This window comes from Tursiops truncatus, chromosome 12 (assembly GCF_011762595.2).
Source record: "Tursiops truncatus isolate mTurTru1 chromosome 12, mTurTru1.mat.Y, whole genome shotgun sequence".
Classification (NCBI taxonomy): domain Eukaryota; kingdom Metazoa; phylum Chordata; class Mammalia; order Artiodactyla; family Delphinidae; genus Tursiops; species Tursiops truncatus.
In genome coordinates, this window is record NC_047045.1 from 78,059,226 (window position 1) to 78,073,771 (window position 14,546).

Here is a 14,546-nt window from a genome sequence, read left to right on the forward strand (position 1 = left end):
TCTTAGAAATGAGTCCCTCTCTTGGGATTCTTTTAATTTGGTGAAAGTTATGGGCCATCTTATCAGAATGTAATTAATGCTGTGGAAATTTTATCTTGCCAAAATAAATATGCTTTGTTGTTGCTTTCAACAGTTATCATTTTATTTACATTTAATGCAGTGCAGAAATATTTTGCACCAACTATGTGGACGGTAACGTGTGTTACCCCATAAATATACTGTCCACTCAAACAGAGACATCAGGAGGTCTCTTCGGCTTTAAATGCCTAGGAACTTCTTATTTACCTAAGATGTTTCAAGGATGATTGGTACCAGAGTTTAATGACGGAAACGTGGCTGTCTATCTGCCTGCTTGCACCTGGTGCCGTTAAGCTGCTCTAACATAGAAAAACATGTGCAGGTCTACCTGAGGGCATTGCCTGGTCTTTGGAATCCATTCAGATCACTTTCTATTTTATCTATTAGGCTTGTACAATTCCCTGCTGTCACCCCCACCCCAATACCTCTTTCAGGATCCTTGGACTTCTGTTCTACATTCTGACTTGACTGAAAATGTGTATTTTCAGAAATCCAGTGTCCCTGGATTTCTCCAAGCATAATGGACACCTAAGCCAGGCATTTCATTTTGGGTACCATCTAATATTGACTGGCTAGCACTTTAACATCAAGTGAGAGACTCCTAGCTCTGGATTCTCCAGACTTTGCTTGCTATAACTGATTGACTGGCTGGGTCAACTCATAGTTTAGCTGGCCTACTTACCTACCATGAAAGGGGATCAAACCCAATGTGGTCATTGTCTGTTTTGAGTTAGGGAGTGCTATGGATGGATGGAATTGTGTCCCCCCACAAATTCCTGTGTTGAACCTTTAAGCTTCTATGTGAGTATATTTGGAGATAGGGCCTATAAGGAGGTAATTAAGTTTAAATGAGGTCATAAGGATGGGGCCCTGGTCCAAAAGGATTAGTATACTTACAAGAAGAGACACCAGAGCACTTGCACTCTTAGTTCTCTTTCCTTTCTTTCTCTGTCTTTCCCTCCCTCCCCCTCCCTCTTCCTCCCCCCCACCCCACCTCCTTCTTCCCCAACCCCACCAAATGAGGGCATAGCCAGAAGGTGGCTGTCTGCAAGCCAGGAAGAGGGCTCTCACTAGGAAGCAAATCAGCTGGTACCTTGATCTTAGACTTCCCAGCCTCCAGAACTGTAAGAAAATAAGTATCTGTTGTTTAAGCCATTCAGCCTATGACATTTTGTTATAAAAGCAGACTAACAGTACAGGGAGAAGAGATAAGAAATATATTATTTCTAGACTTGGAACTTAATCATTTGTTGTGATTTATCTTATGCTTCCTGAGCATGGTCTAACATGACTGATCTTATGAAATAAACTTTCGATGTATTATCTTCTGTGACAATTTAATTAATCTATCATCTTTGTATGAAATTATATAAATGAATATTCAATGACAGAAAAGTCTGTTCACTGTGGGTAGAGGTATGTGCAATATAAAAGTAATCATTGAGTAGAATTTTGGCAGTAAGATTACTTCTAGAATCTATCAGATATCTATAAACCCTCCCACCTATTCAGCACATACGGAGGGAAGACTTTTCCACACAGATATAATAGGCTTATTTGTCATCCGGTAGAGAGTTACATAATCTTAAGCTCAGGAGTTGTAGGTCTTCATTCAATGGCTAAAAGGCAAGAACAAGCCAGAATCAGCTATTATTACATGAAGGCTGTAGACTCTAAAGCTTGAGTTTCGAGAAGTCATATTAAAAAAAGACTGAGAATTCTCTATAGTCAGAATGTCAGCCCAACTATAAAAATTATATTGAAATTTTCCTGGTAGAATTCCTGATTTCCTTTTTTTTTAAGGCTGTATGTACAAGGGAAACCATTGACATCTTTTTATTTACACAAGGTGAATTGTTTTTATTGCAAACTTTCTAAGAAAAACAAAATGATATTTTGGTGCTAACTTCTTGGTCTTGCTGATTCATTTATCTTTTGATGTCTAGAGAAATATTAATGGCAAAACACTGTGAAGCTGCAATACTGCTGGAATGGGATGGGCAACAGCTAAAAACGGAGGAGTGGTGGGGATGTCTGGGCAGCCCTGTGGCTGAACAACACTCCTGTCCTGTCATAAGGTAAGGAGTCCCAAATTATTTATCCCACTTGGCTTTGCCCTTGGCTGTCAGGAACTATCTTTTTACTACATTTCTAGTATAATTATTTCCTCTTCTGTCTTATAAGTTTTTTTTGTATTCTTTTGCTTTTATTATATATTTGTTTTTCATTACCAATGATCTCCAATTCTTTCAAGGGGTGTCAATAAATCTAACACTCACTAACATTTATTAAAATTATACTAAGTGTTTACGTGTTAAATGTGGACGTGTGTTACAGTTCTATGAGGAAGATAATAGTTCACAGTTGGGGGGATGTAGACTTAGAATGGATACATGGCTTGCCCAAGGGTCAGAGTTTCTGTAAGTGGCTGAGCCAGGACTAACATCCGGGTTCATCTGTCACCGAAGTTGGCAGTGCTGTTAGTGGCAGAGGATTGCTACCTGGAACTTCCTCAGATATTATCTCCTGAAGTATCCATTGAAAATACTCAACTTCAAAAAGAGATAAACAACCTATCTCTTTGGAAAGAGGTCAACTTGCTGGATTCTATCAGCTGCATGGAAATGCACAGAGCAGTGTTTTACTCCCACACACTGAGTTACAGTTATTTGGCTGTTCCTTTTAAGTTATTATTACAAAGAAAAGGTTCAAATTAATGATGCAGATCATGTTCCTTGACCCTTTCTTTATCAGCATAGATTTCCATCCCGAGTTAAGACAATCCTCTAGCACCTGCACTAATGTTAATTCGTGGAACATGCCTCTTGCATAGCAAAAGCCCCATCCATTTTCCATTCTAATGGATCCTCCTACAATATAACAGCATAAGCTCATATTTACCCCAAGCCATTGTCTGTGTCCAGCTGATCATTCATTTACTGAAGGCTTTTGAATGTGCTTATGCAAGAGAAGGCAGGCAGACAATACTCTCTATTTCTTTAGAACACGTGCTTTTGTGGGCACAATTCTTACTTTGATAAATTACAATGATGGTTTTGCCAGATGGAATATGGACTCCCCAAGGAAATGTGAGGACTGCTGAGGACTCTGCAAAGGCAGCAAAACTTGTTCTACTTGGAACTGGAGGTGATAGTCAAAAGTCAAATAGAGGTTGTACCAACAACCATTTACACTTATAAAGCCCCCTTTACAAAGGAGTCCCAAGACACAGTGCATTTAGACTTTTTAAAATGTCAGTGGTTAAGGACAACAGAGAGCAGCAGCAAACATAACCTTTAGTGTAGCCCTAAATGCTGACAGGGAGGAAGAGGTTGTGTTGTTTTTATAGGAAGCGCATTACACTCTCTGCATTGTCTTAAACCCACCATTGTTCCACATGTGAAACTTCCATCAGATGCCAATGAGTTTTGTGCTGCTGTGTGATGGCGGGATGTGATCCTAACTCCGAACTTGCAAGCATTTGGCTACATAAAATAAAAGTACTGTAAGACAGGTCTACTTTTTAGGGACTAAGAATTATGGCTGGTCACTCACTGTTCTTTTAAAACAAGATACAGTATAGGTATTTTACATTCATACTATAGCAATCTTTCTAATACTTAAGCATGCATTTCTATTTTGATTCTTTGTCAAACAAATTGTTGCGCTTTTTTATTCCAAGCGAATGATACTAATAATTAACAATGCCCATGTGGGTGTCAAGGAGCTTTCCTGTACTGTATATGTATAAAAATTTGCCTTTTTTAGACACAATAGTACAGTACATTGAAGATCAGTGTAGTTACATTCTAAAATTTCAGATACATAACCTACTTTATGGTTTCTTTAAGAAAAAGCTGCCATTTTCTAAACAATGCAGCCCACAAAATTTATTAAATAAAATCTATAGTTTTTTTTTTAATCTATAGTTTTATATCACATTTTTATTCAGCTGACTGGTTCTACTAAGTCACTGTAGGATATAAATATTTTCTGTCTGTACTTTTCTAATCTCCCAAAGGATGAGATGAGGAAATAGTTGGCAAATCAAGCAGGGATCAGCAAGCAGTTTAAGTAAGTTTTCATTGCTTCATATTATCAATTCCTTCACAAATATTACTCCCCCCACCCCTTTCTGATAGGTGAATGAAAAAATCAGATACTTTTGGGGTGAATTTATCAACTGTCATAATTTATCTTATAGGGTTTCCTTTGATTTATCATTATAATTCATTTTTTAGCCTTTAGTGAAAGTGGATGAATTTTATCTCTAAATATAAATGAGAACTAATTGACAATAGTTTCTAAATTACTCCAAATCCATCATGAACCTGACTCTTGAAACATGAACGTTCTTTTCATGGATTATGGATCTTAAAATTTTATCATAAAATACATAAATTTTAGCGATGGGGAAGGTATGCTATATTCTATATCTCAAGTATGGACTTTTGTGGGTGAGGATCTAAAATAGTAGAAATTCACATTTTATCTTTTTCCCTCAGTTGGCTGGGGGACTCTGCTTTAGGCTTGCAAGTCTACAAGTTGGCTAGGGAAGTGTCATGCTATAAGTCTGATCTGGATATTCTTTACCTTGAAGCTCAGGCAGAAAGAATGTTGGCTACCTGATGTATGTTCTCACAGAAATGGCAGAAGCCCAGTAGAGAAACCCATATGTATAATCGCATTCCAGGCCTCTGTTTCTGTCATGTCATTAACTTTTCATTTACCAAAACAAGTCAAATGGCTAAGCCCAAAGTCATGGGGTAGAAAAGTATATACTGCCTTTCATGAGAACATTGCAAATGTGTGGATATATCATACTAGTACAAGGGAGTGACAGTTGTGGGCACTTGATCTATTTCTGCTTAAACCAGCTATAGTGGATTTTGTTATCTACAAGTAGTAATATCGCAACCTCAGTGAGGTACACAGTATTATTACCATTATTTTATACAGGAATATGCTGTGGTAGAGAGAGAATCAGTAACTCGCCTAAGGTCACATGGCTAATAAATGGCAGAGCTAGAATTCACACCGTGTAGTCCGGATACAGAGTCCTGAATAACCGCCTGCATGGATATGGCACCTTGACGCAACAGTTTCTGTCATGAGTATTACACAAAAACAAAAGATAGTAATAAAGATAATAAAACTTCTCCATCTTCACCATAACTAGGAGACGGAATATCATATTATGTTATATTTTACTATATTATGCTGTAATAGACAATATTAAAATGCACAAGTTTACCAAAAGTAATCAAAATTAGTACAGAAATTACAGGAGTGAAGTGCTTCTGAAATCATGTTGGAAGAAGTAAAATTGAGATGATCCAATGATGGCAGACTTCAAGAAAAATCAGGAAAAATATATTTCCTATAAGTGAGAGGAAGCATCACTCTCAAGTGATAAGCCAATATCACTTGCATACAACAAAATCTGCACAACCTGCAGAGAATCACAAGGAAATGGAGCAGAAGGTACATGGGGGAGAAAGCTCAGAGAATAATGAGGTGGCAGGTCTAAGAAAATTAGCATTAAACTGGGTCTAGATTTATAAAAAGATGTCATAGCATTGATTCACAGATACCTGAGGGAAGTAGGTGGGAAAGGACAGCACAACTTTCCTCTAAGGAACACCCACTACAAAAGGTTGCTGTGGTCAGATTAAAGGACTAAGATTTTGCCATTTAACAAAAAACCTTTAAAAGGGGGCTAAAAAATGAAGAAACACTGTAAAGCAGAAACACAATAACTCAAAGAAAAGATGGTGAGAAAATAGGGAGAGTTGAAACATGACCTGGCAGAACTTAGGAAAAATGCAATAGAATAAAAATTACTGGTAGAAATACAGACAAGAAATAGTGAGAAACCCAAAAGAGCACATACAGGGTAGTAGGTACAGACAGAGACCTAAAGGCTTGCCCAAGAATAGTGGTCAAAATAAAATGGAAAATTATGAAAAAAGATTAGAGATAATACTCAAAATGTAGTTTAAGTCAAAGGAGGTGCAACATATACACAACTGGAGTCTGAAAAAGAAAAACAAGAACAATGGAGTGGAACAAATATTTAAAGATATAATTAAAACAGATTTAAAAAAATACAAGTCTCCCTCTATAGATATTTAAAGACACACTGCATGCCAAAGGAAAGAACACCAGACTAATCAATACTGAGTTGTAGCCTAACAAAGTTTTGATCTTTAAAAGAGAGGAAAGAAACCTCTGTACAACCAGATTATAGGGGAAGGTATTACCCTGGTTTCAAATTTGTCTACAGTAACATTTGGTGCTAGACATGAGAAAAAGTACAAAATCATAAAAATATATTGTCTCAGTAATTAGTAGAAAGTAAAAAGAGGAATAAAATAGAATGTCTAGAAATGACACCAAATACATAGTGAATGTAGGAAATAAGACAAAATGGCATCACAAACCAATGGGCACAAATAGTTTCTTCAACATAAGGTGTTGTGACCTCTGAGTGGTCACCTGAAAAAAATAAAATTGAATCTATACTTTATATTTTTCACTAGGATAAATTTTAAATAAACTAAAAAATGTGAGAAATAAAACCATAAAAGTTATAGAAGAAAACATGGAATAAGTCCTTGAAAATCAAGTGAAGAAGTCTTTCTAACCATAACTCATAATTCAGAAGCTATAACAGAAAAGATTGATAAAGTTGCATAAAAATAAAAGATGTTGTGCATGGTTAAAAAGGAATATAAAGAGAGCCAAAAGACCAATGACCAACAGGAAAAATATTTTTTCAACTTATATAATAGACAAAGAGCATATATAAAAACGTCTCATTAGTCAACAGAGAAAAGGAAAATATATAGAAGACAGTTTACAAAAAAACCTTATCAACATATGACAAAAAGTCAGTCTCAACCCTAGTAAGGAAATGCAAATCAAACTACATTAAAATGTTCTTTTTTTCCCCTATTGGAAAAAATATCTAAGTTTGATAACCTACTACTGAGACTAAGGAATCTGACATTCATTGCTGATGAAAGTACTGATTCATAATACTGCAGAGGGCATTCATACCACCTTAAAATATTTACAATTTTATCCTTTTTTCTTCTTTAGACTTTATTTCTGAGTATGGGTTTTATTCTTATTTCATCACTATCAAATATTAAATTTTGTCAAATCCTTCTTCAGCCTCTGTTAAGATCATGATGATTTACTTCTATACTCAGTTAGCAAATAAATTAATAGAGATGACCTGATAAAACCATTCTTTTTTCTATCAGTCAGGATAGAGTCAGGAAAATGGATATTACTCTGGGTAGTTCAAAAGTACAAATTGAACTTGGGGAACTAGTTATTTACAGAGGTATTGGGAGAGCTGAAAGGGATAACTAGGGCTGGTAAAGTGTGCAGAGGCTGCACTACCATCCCATCCCTGGGACTGGAGAGCCAAGCAGAGGGGGTCCTGTTCCAAGGCCTCAGGAGCTCAGGCCAGCAGGAGCTGGGACCTCAGAAGAAGGACAGCAACTGCTCGAGATGCCATCAGAAGTGGTGGGTTTGGAGAACTAACCATAGGTTTTCTGCAACTTCTGCCCCCCCAATTTTCTTCCAATAACTTCCATGGGCCAAACCTAATCAGAAACCAGTACAACATGAAATCAAGGAAATGGAGTTTGCATGGTTTAGAACCGTTTCAAACAGCAGAACAGGAAAGGGTAGGAATGTATCTGAGAGTAAAATGGCAGATGATCTGTACCTTCATATCTGGAGATAAACTGTCCTGCTTTTAATACATTGCTGAATATATTTTGTGTACGTTTTACTTAGGATTTTGATTTCTGTATTTTATAAAGCCAAATGAGATTGGCTTTATGCTTGTGTGTGTATGTGTGAGTTGTGATAATAGGGTTATAATCTATGATCTATAGGCCTTATAGAACATAAGATGATATTGTACATTTTTACGCTCTGGAAATATGGGAATTAACTTTCTCTTGATGCAATTTTATTATTTTATAACTGATTTGTATAAAGTTGTTTAATGAAACTTAAATTAAAAAAAATCTCCCCCAAATCCTTCGTTATATCTCCTTTCTCACTTCCATTGTTTCTTTTTCTTTTTTTTAAGTTTGGATATTTATTCTTTTTTTCCTGATTAAATTTGCCACAGTTTGGCTTTTGTATTGTTATCTTGAAGTTTAAAAATAATTCATTTTGTTAGTAAGTCTGCTGTTTATTCTTGCCTTTCCACGTAATTTTCTGCTTTTATGGTTATTTAATTCCTTTGAATTTAAAGTATTGTTCATTTTCTATCATCTTGAGTTGAATGTTTATTTCATTTATTATCAATAAATTTAATTTTGTCAATTTAGTATGCATTAAGACTTCATTTTTCTCTGAATAGTGCTTAGTTCATATCCCACGGATTCTGATAGGTAAAACTTTCATTGTCATTTATTTCTAAATAAAAAAATCTTGTTTTCTTCTCTTTATAATGTAAATTTTTAAAGTTTTGAAATGTTTACGTGTATGGAAAAATAGTGAAAATGGTATTATTTTCTGATGCTCACAATAAAGATTAAGTACTAGTAGAGCTCAGAATTCTGTCATATTTTTATTTCATTTTTAATTTTTTAAAGAAGTGAAACAGTAGGTAAAGCCAAAGCTTACCAGTTATTCTCACCTTTCTCTTGCCAATAGGATAGATGTGCATCATTCTATGTATTTTTAATAATTTTTTGTATCAAAAATCAATATGCACTGTTGTTTTGTGTCTTAAATTTCCAAAATTTTCTCATATAGTGAACCTTATTATGCATAGTTTTTTCACCTAATATTACTATTTTAGGTTTATTATATGTGTTGATATTCATGTATCTAGTTTTTTCATTTAAACTTCCAAATGGTACCTAATTGTATGAGTAAACCATTGAATGTTTTACTACAAGACAATTTGTTTCTAAATTTGTTTTTACAAATAGTGTGACAATAACCATCCTTTTGTATGTTTTCTTTTGCAGATAAACATTCTCTAAGATAGTTATTTAGAAATAGAATTGCTTGATAATAGGATAGTTCTAAATTAAGCTATACTCAATATTGCTAAATTTTCTTTGAAAAAGTTTTATCCGTTTACACTTCCACCAGCAACTCCCACTGTCTTATACTCTCACCAGCATTTAGTGTTGTCACTTTAAACTTTGCTAATGTATTTTTAATTTCCATCCAGGTTTTTAGCTCTGGGGGTTGCTTGTTAATATCCTTTGTTAATTTTCCTGTAGGTTCTTTGCATTTTTCTTATTGATTTGTAGGTATTCTTTTATCCTCTATATTCAAATGCTTTACTAGTTATATTGGTTACAAATATCTTTTCTCATAAATGACTTTCCCTTCCACTGGTGTCTTTTACCAAAATCAAGGTTTTAATTTCAATGAAGTCCTATTTAATGATTTTTTCTTCATTGGATATGCCTTTGTGTCTTTCTTAAGAAATCATTTCCTATTGTAATGCCATCAAACTATGATGAATGGTTCATAGTTTTACTTTTTAATAAAAGTATTTATTATTAAAGTGTGTACTTATTAAAACCACAATGCATCCTTCGGTCTTAATCCTTCTGAGATAGAATTCAGTATATGGTATGAGGTAGAGATCAAATTTTGTCCTTTTCTGTATGAACAATTAATTACCTCATTGACATTTATTGAATGTGGCTTTCTCCACTGATTTATAATGCCATCTCTGCCACATATAAAAAATATCAGTTATATGTAGATTGGTTTCTACGCTGTGTTTTTTTTTAACCAATGGAATATTTGTTTATCTTTGTACTAACTTCTCCCAGTTTTAATTACTGTAGCTTTATAGTAGGTCTTGACATATAGTATAGAAAATCCTCCATTTTTGTTCTTGAAAATTGTCCTGGATATTCTTCATCTTTTATTTTTTCATACAAATTTTAAGATCAGTTTATCAATTTTTATGACAAATATTAGTGGTTTGATTGGAATTAATTTAATTTATAGGTTAATCTTGGGAGAATTTTACAATCTTGATGCTTCCCACATTTTTCTTTTTATTTATATTTTCTACTGTGACTTTCTAGAAAGTTTCATAACTTTCACCATGAAGGTCTTGTTTGTCTTTTGTTACATTTATCCCTAAATATGTTATTGTTGCTGTATATGTTATCTGTTAGAAAATTACAGGGTTTAACTATCCACTGTGGGAAAGAGGAGAGCAAAGCAAGCCAGTACAGGAGGAAATGCAGAGTGAAACGAGATGAAACCTTTTCAAGTAAGATGACTACAGAGCTATTGCTGTGTCTAAATCAGGGGAGGGATGGCGAGACATACTTGCCAGCATATATTTGACTCCAGACAACCAGTACCTAATTAGAGAGGTGGAATGCCTTGCAAGTATCCAGAAGAGCAGTCAGTATTTGTCATCTCATCTGAATCTTGCTGGCCTGAGTGTTTAGAGCAATAGCAATAACTAAAATGAGGAATACAGTGGCCAACCTATGACAGGGGAGTAACACTGACACGTATAATACAGTAGCAATGGCTCTCATTTTCTAAGATGGCTAGAGATTGACTTTTGTGTGGACCATACATATGGCCTTGGGCATCAAATCTCAAAGCCAATCTCCATACTAAAGTACTAAGCTCCTACAGAAAGTAAGGAGGCTTAGTGGGAAGATTTGGGGAAGAGGAGACAGAATTTTGACAGTCTTGATATTACATATTTCATTGCTTCTCAGATGCATAGGAAGTACCTGAACTTCTGTAGTTCAAAGGAGTTTCACAAATTTGCTTTCACACTCCTTTCTTCCAATTTAAAGTAAAATCCCTATAGTTTACACTGTTGACTCAGGCTTTATTAATGTTTTTCTTGACGCAACATTATTCCACTGTAGCATACCTACAAAATTAGAAAACTAAAAGTGTGTTCAAGTAACTGCAGCACAATTACTATGAAATGAAGGAAATTCTGATACCGAATAATCCAAGCTCATTCACACACACACAAACTCAAACACACACACACACACACACACACACATACACACACACACACACTCACACCCCTCCTCCCAAACCATTCATATCAGTCTTTCTTTTTTAAAAATACTCATATAGAAATTTTAATATTCCATTACAGAGTCCTTTAGAGAGCCATTTTTATGAATATATATGGGGAATATTTTCCAGTTTATCTAGTATTTTCTTTAGATTACCAATTCCCAGAGGGCCAAAAATCTACCTTTCCTATGGTATGGAAATCCACATCATACCTAATGTAGTGTAATGTATGAAATAGATTCTTAATGCCACTTGCTGCTCAAAGTCCATAATCAGTAGAAAAATTCTACTCTTTATAAAAGCTTCCCATAGCAATAGTTTTATATTGCATTCTTGCCTCCTACTTATTCTGCATTAGGCAACAGACAGACTGAAATACAGGATTGGAATGAACTCATTGCTGAGCTTGTGAAAATTCAAACACAGATGTTAAATCAAAAGCAAAATTCCAAAGAACTGCAGTTTCCTCCATCATTGAAATGTTTACATAATTTTAATTTCCGTACCTTTAACAAATGTCACTGTCATGTTTGTGATATAGATTTTTTTTTCCTCCAAAGAAGTGTCTGGGAAACTCTATAATGCAAGTAAGACCCAATGAGTCAGAAGGTGACATCAAAGTCTAGAGCAGGCAATGGAATGAAGAAGATATTTTAAGCAAAAAAAAAAAAAAAAAAGAAAAAAATGCATAAGCAGTTATGGAGAGCAAGGAACCAAAGAAAGAATGGAGGGAAAAGTGTTATCACCTAATAAAAACTCAATAAACAGACACTAATGGAGAGAAGCTGGGTGTATACAAGCAACGGCAATCAGATTCAGAAAATGCTTTGAAAGGGAATGACAAATGTTATTCAAATGTCAAACTGGTTCTCCCGATTTTAAAATTTAATTTATTTTTAAATTTACATACAGTAAAATTCATTCTTTGTAGTATGACTCTGCTCAATTTCAATATATGTCAATAGCATCTACAGATCACTCTAGTCACCTGTCTAAATAAAATCAGCAGTGAATGAACACAAACACACGCACACACCCTGCAACCTTCACAGAATGTCATGGGATTTTCTGGCCCTTACACACAAAAGACCAGAACATTCATTGAAAAGAGGACAATAGTGATCTTGTTAACATTCTAGTGATCTCCAAGGGCATAGTAAGATTGTCCTGCCCCAGAGACCTCTCCTATTGTCCCAGTGACAGCAATTTATATGCCTGCAGTGCAGAAACTCTGCACCCTGCTTCGTTGGAATCATTGTTTTCAACTTGTCACAAAGATTTGTACCACTGAGATAAATATTAGTGAGTTAAAATTCTCTATCTTTTTGATTAACTCTCATATCACGAAAGAATATCCTGGAAAAGGGTTATTTCCAAGAACCTTTGGAGAGGGTTTTTGCAATGATACTGGATTGAAAACTTGCATCGTGTCATTATCTTTTTATATAACACTGCACAGTCATAAGCAAAAATATTGTGATGGTCTCATCAGAAATTCCACAGTTAAATTATTTCCAGATAAATAATATAAAAGATGGACAAACTCCCTTTTCATCCAGGAGAATATGATCTTCCTAGAAATAGAATTAAAAGACTTTGCAAGGTATAGGGGAAAATTCTGTCCATTTATACTCAGAATAAGGCTCTTACACACTGTATCAGGTACAAATGAAAAAGAAAGATGCCTCATTGGTACTTATCCACTCTTTTCCAGATAAAATGAGAACTTTACATGACTTGAAAGGGTATATATATTAGTATTTCATCCCCTTCTAACACCAAGACACAATAAAGTGGAGTGTGAGTGGAACTTCTTATAACAATTAATGCAGCAATTGACTTTTTACCAGAAGTTTGGTAAGATGCTGCTCTTTTACCCGTGTAGTACTGAAAACACTCTGGCTGGGTCAATACATATTAAATAATTTCAACAGCATTGCTATTTGACATTGAGATGTAGTATTATTCTAGTAAGTGCTCCCTAGACATTTTTTGAAGAGATGCATTATTTTTATTTTCCAAATAACGTTTTAATTTGGCTTATTAGTATATAGAATGGGATTTCCTACCCTTCCGTGCTGGCTACCATGTCTTAAAATTCAGCTGGGATCACCTAAGGGGATGAGGTCTGTCTTCCAGATCTCTACACCTTACAGGGATAAGAAGATTCACTTACGGCAACATCTCCAGGAAGATTTTTTCTTTTTCTTTTTCTTCTTTTGAGTGAAACTGCCAATCTTCCTGGTGAAGGCCCCTGTCTATGCCTTCCTTGTAACACTACCAACAACTTATATTTGCATGGCAAGAAGATGATTTTCCCTGTATTGGGAAAAAGAGGCTCAAGCGGTCTGGATTCACCAGCTGTTAAACATATAGATTAGAATTAGACCTGAGTGAAGATTCTTGTGCAAGTCAACATTTTTCATACAGCTCTAATGAGCCCCGATTGTATTGGTAAGCCTTGAGCTCTAAAACTCTCAAGTTTGCCATGGTGGAGGAGACATACAGGAAATTGTGAATTCAGGTTAATATTCCTGTAAACTATAAGAGCAGCCCCAGCTGCTAAATCTGGGAACGTGACTAGGTAATTCTGTGGTTGTACTGTCTTGTATCAGATGATAACTCAGAGATAGCTTCTGAGAATGCATTTAATCAATCTTGTGTCCTTTCTTATATGAATGCGTTCTATGCTAAGATTCTGGTGGCTAGCTTTCTTGAGGGGACAATACAGTCATGTTATACTTTGTATGCATCAATACATGCTTAAGTTTTATACCAAAATAATCAAATACATGATTAATAGCTCATAAAAATCCACTGAGCACAGAGTGGTAGTTTTCAAGAGAGTGTCTATTCTTCATTAAGAATTGAGTTTAGGCCAGACATCACTGAACATAGCCAGGAGACTATAATCTCGAACTATTAATGAATGTTTGACAACAAACTTATTCTGAATTTCCTCTGCTGCTTTAGAAATTTTATCTTCATTCACATGAAAATGTCTATTAGTGACTGACAAGACATCCTTTATGTCTCTCAGACAGGATGTCAGCAACATCATCAGATAGATTGTTAGCTCCATGAAGTTAGTTTTATCTGAAGCACATAGACTGCCAAAGGCCTGATGAGTAACTGAATGAATAAATTACCAATGCTCAAATTTCTTATAAATATTATCAAGTTTCAGACTAAATCTACTTTTGCTGGTAGATGAACATTTGATGATAGTTGAAGGAAAGGCCAAAAAGTTCCCCAAAATGCCATTGAAAATAAACGGTGTGCTTCTCAGGACACAGTGGGCTTATTTGTCTTGCAGGATGCTTTAGTTTCTGAAATGAACATTTGAGATTCAGATATGGACTTGGCAAATAAGTGTGAGATCATGGTTCCAGGTA

At 35.1% G+C, this 14,546-nt stretch overlaps 1 long non-coding RNA gene across 13 annotated transcripts in view; it reads left to right on the plus strand.

The window, feature by feature from the left end:
- The window catches only part of LOC109552827 (uncharacterized), a 166,004-nt gene that overhangs the window by 84,928 nt on the left and 66,530 nt on the right, over positions 1-14,546 (plus strand). For 9 of the 13 annotated variants that reach the window (XR_012324935.1, XR_012324939.1, XR_012324940.1 and 6 more), the window contains one exon: positions 2,025-9,962. This is a non-coding gene — a long non-coding RNA (uncharacterized lncRNA). Of the gene's footprint in view, positions 1-2,024; positions 9,963-14,467; positions 14,544-14,546 lie in introns of those variants that run through there. The other 4 variants (XR_012324941.1, XR_012324938.1, XR_002179723.3 and 1 more) reach the window with 3 other exon arrangements.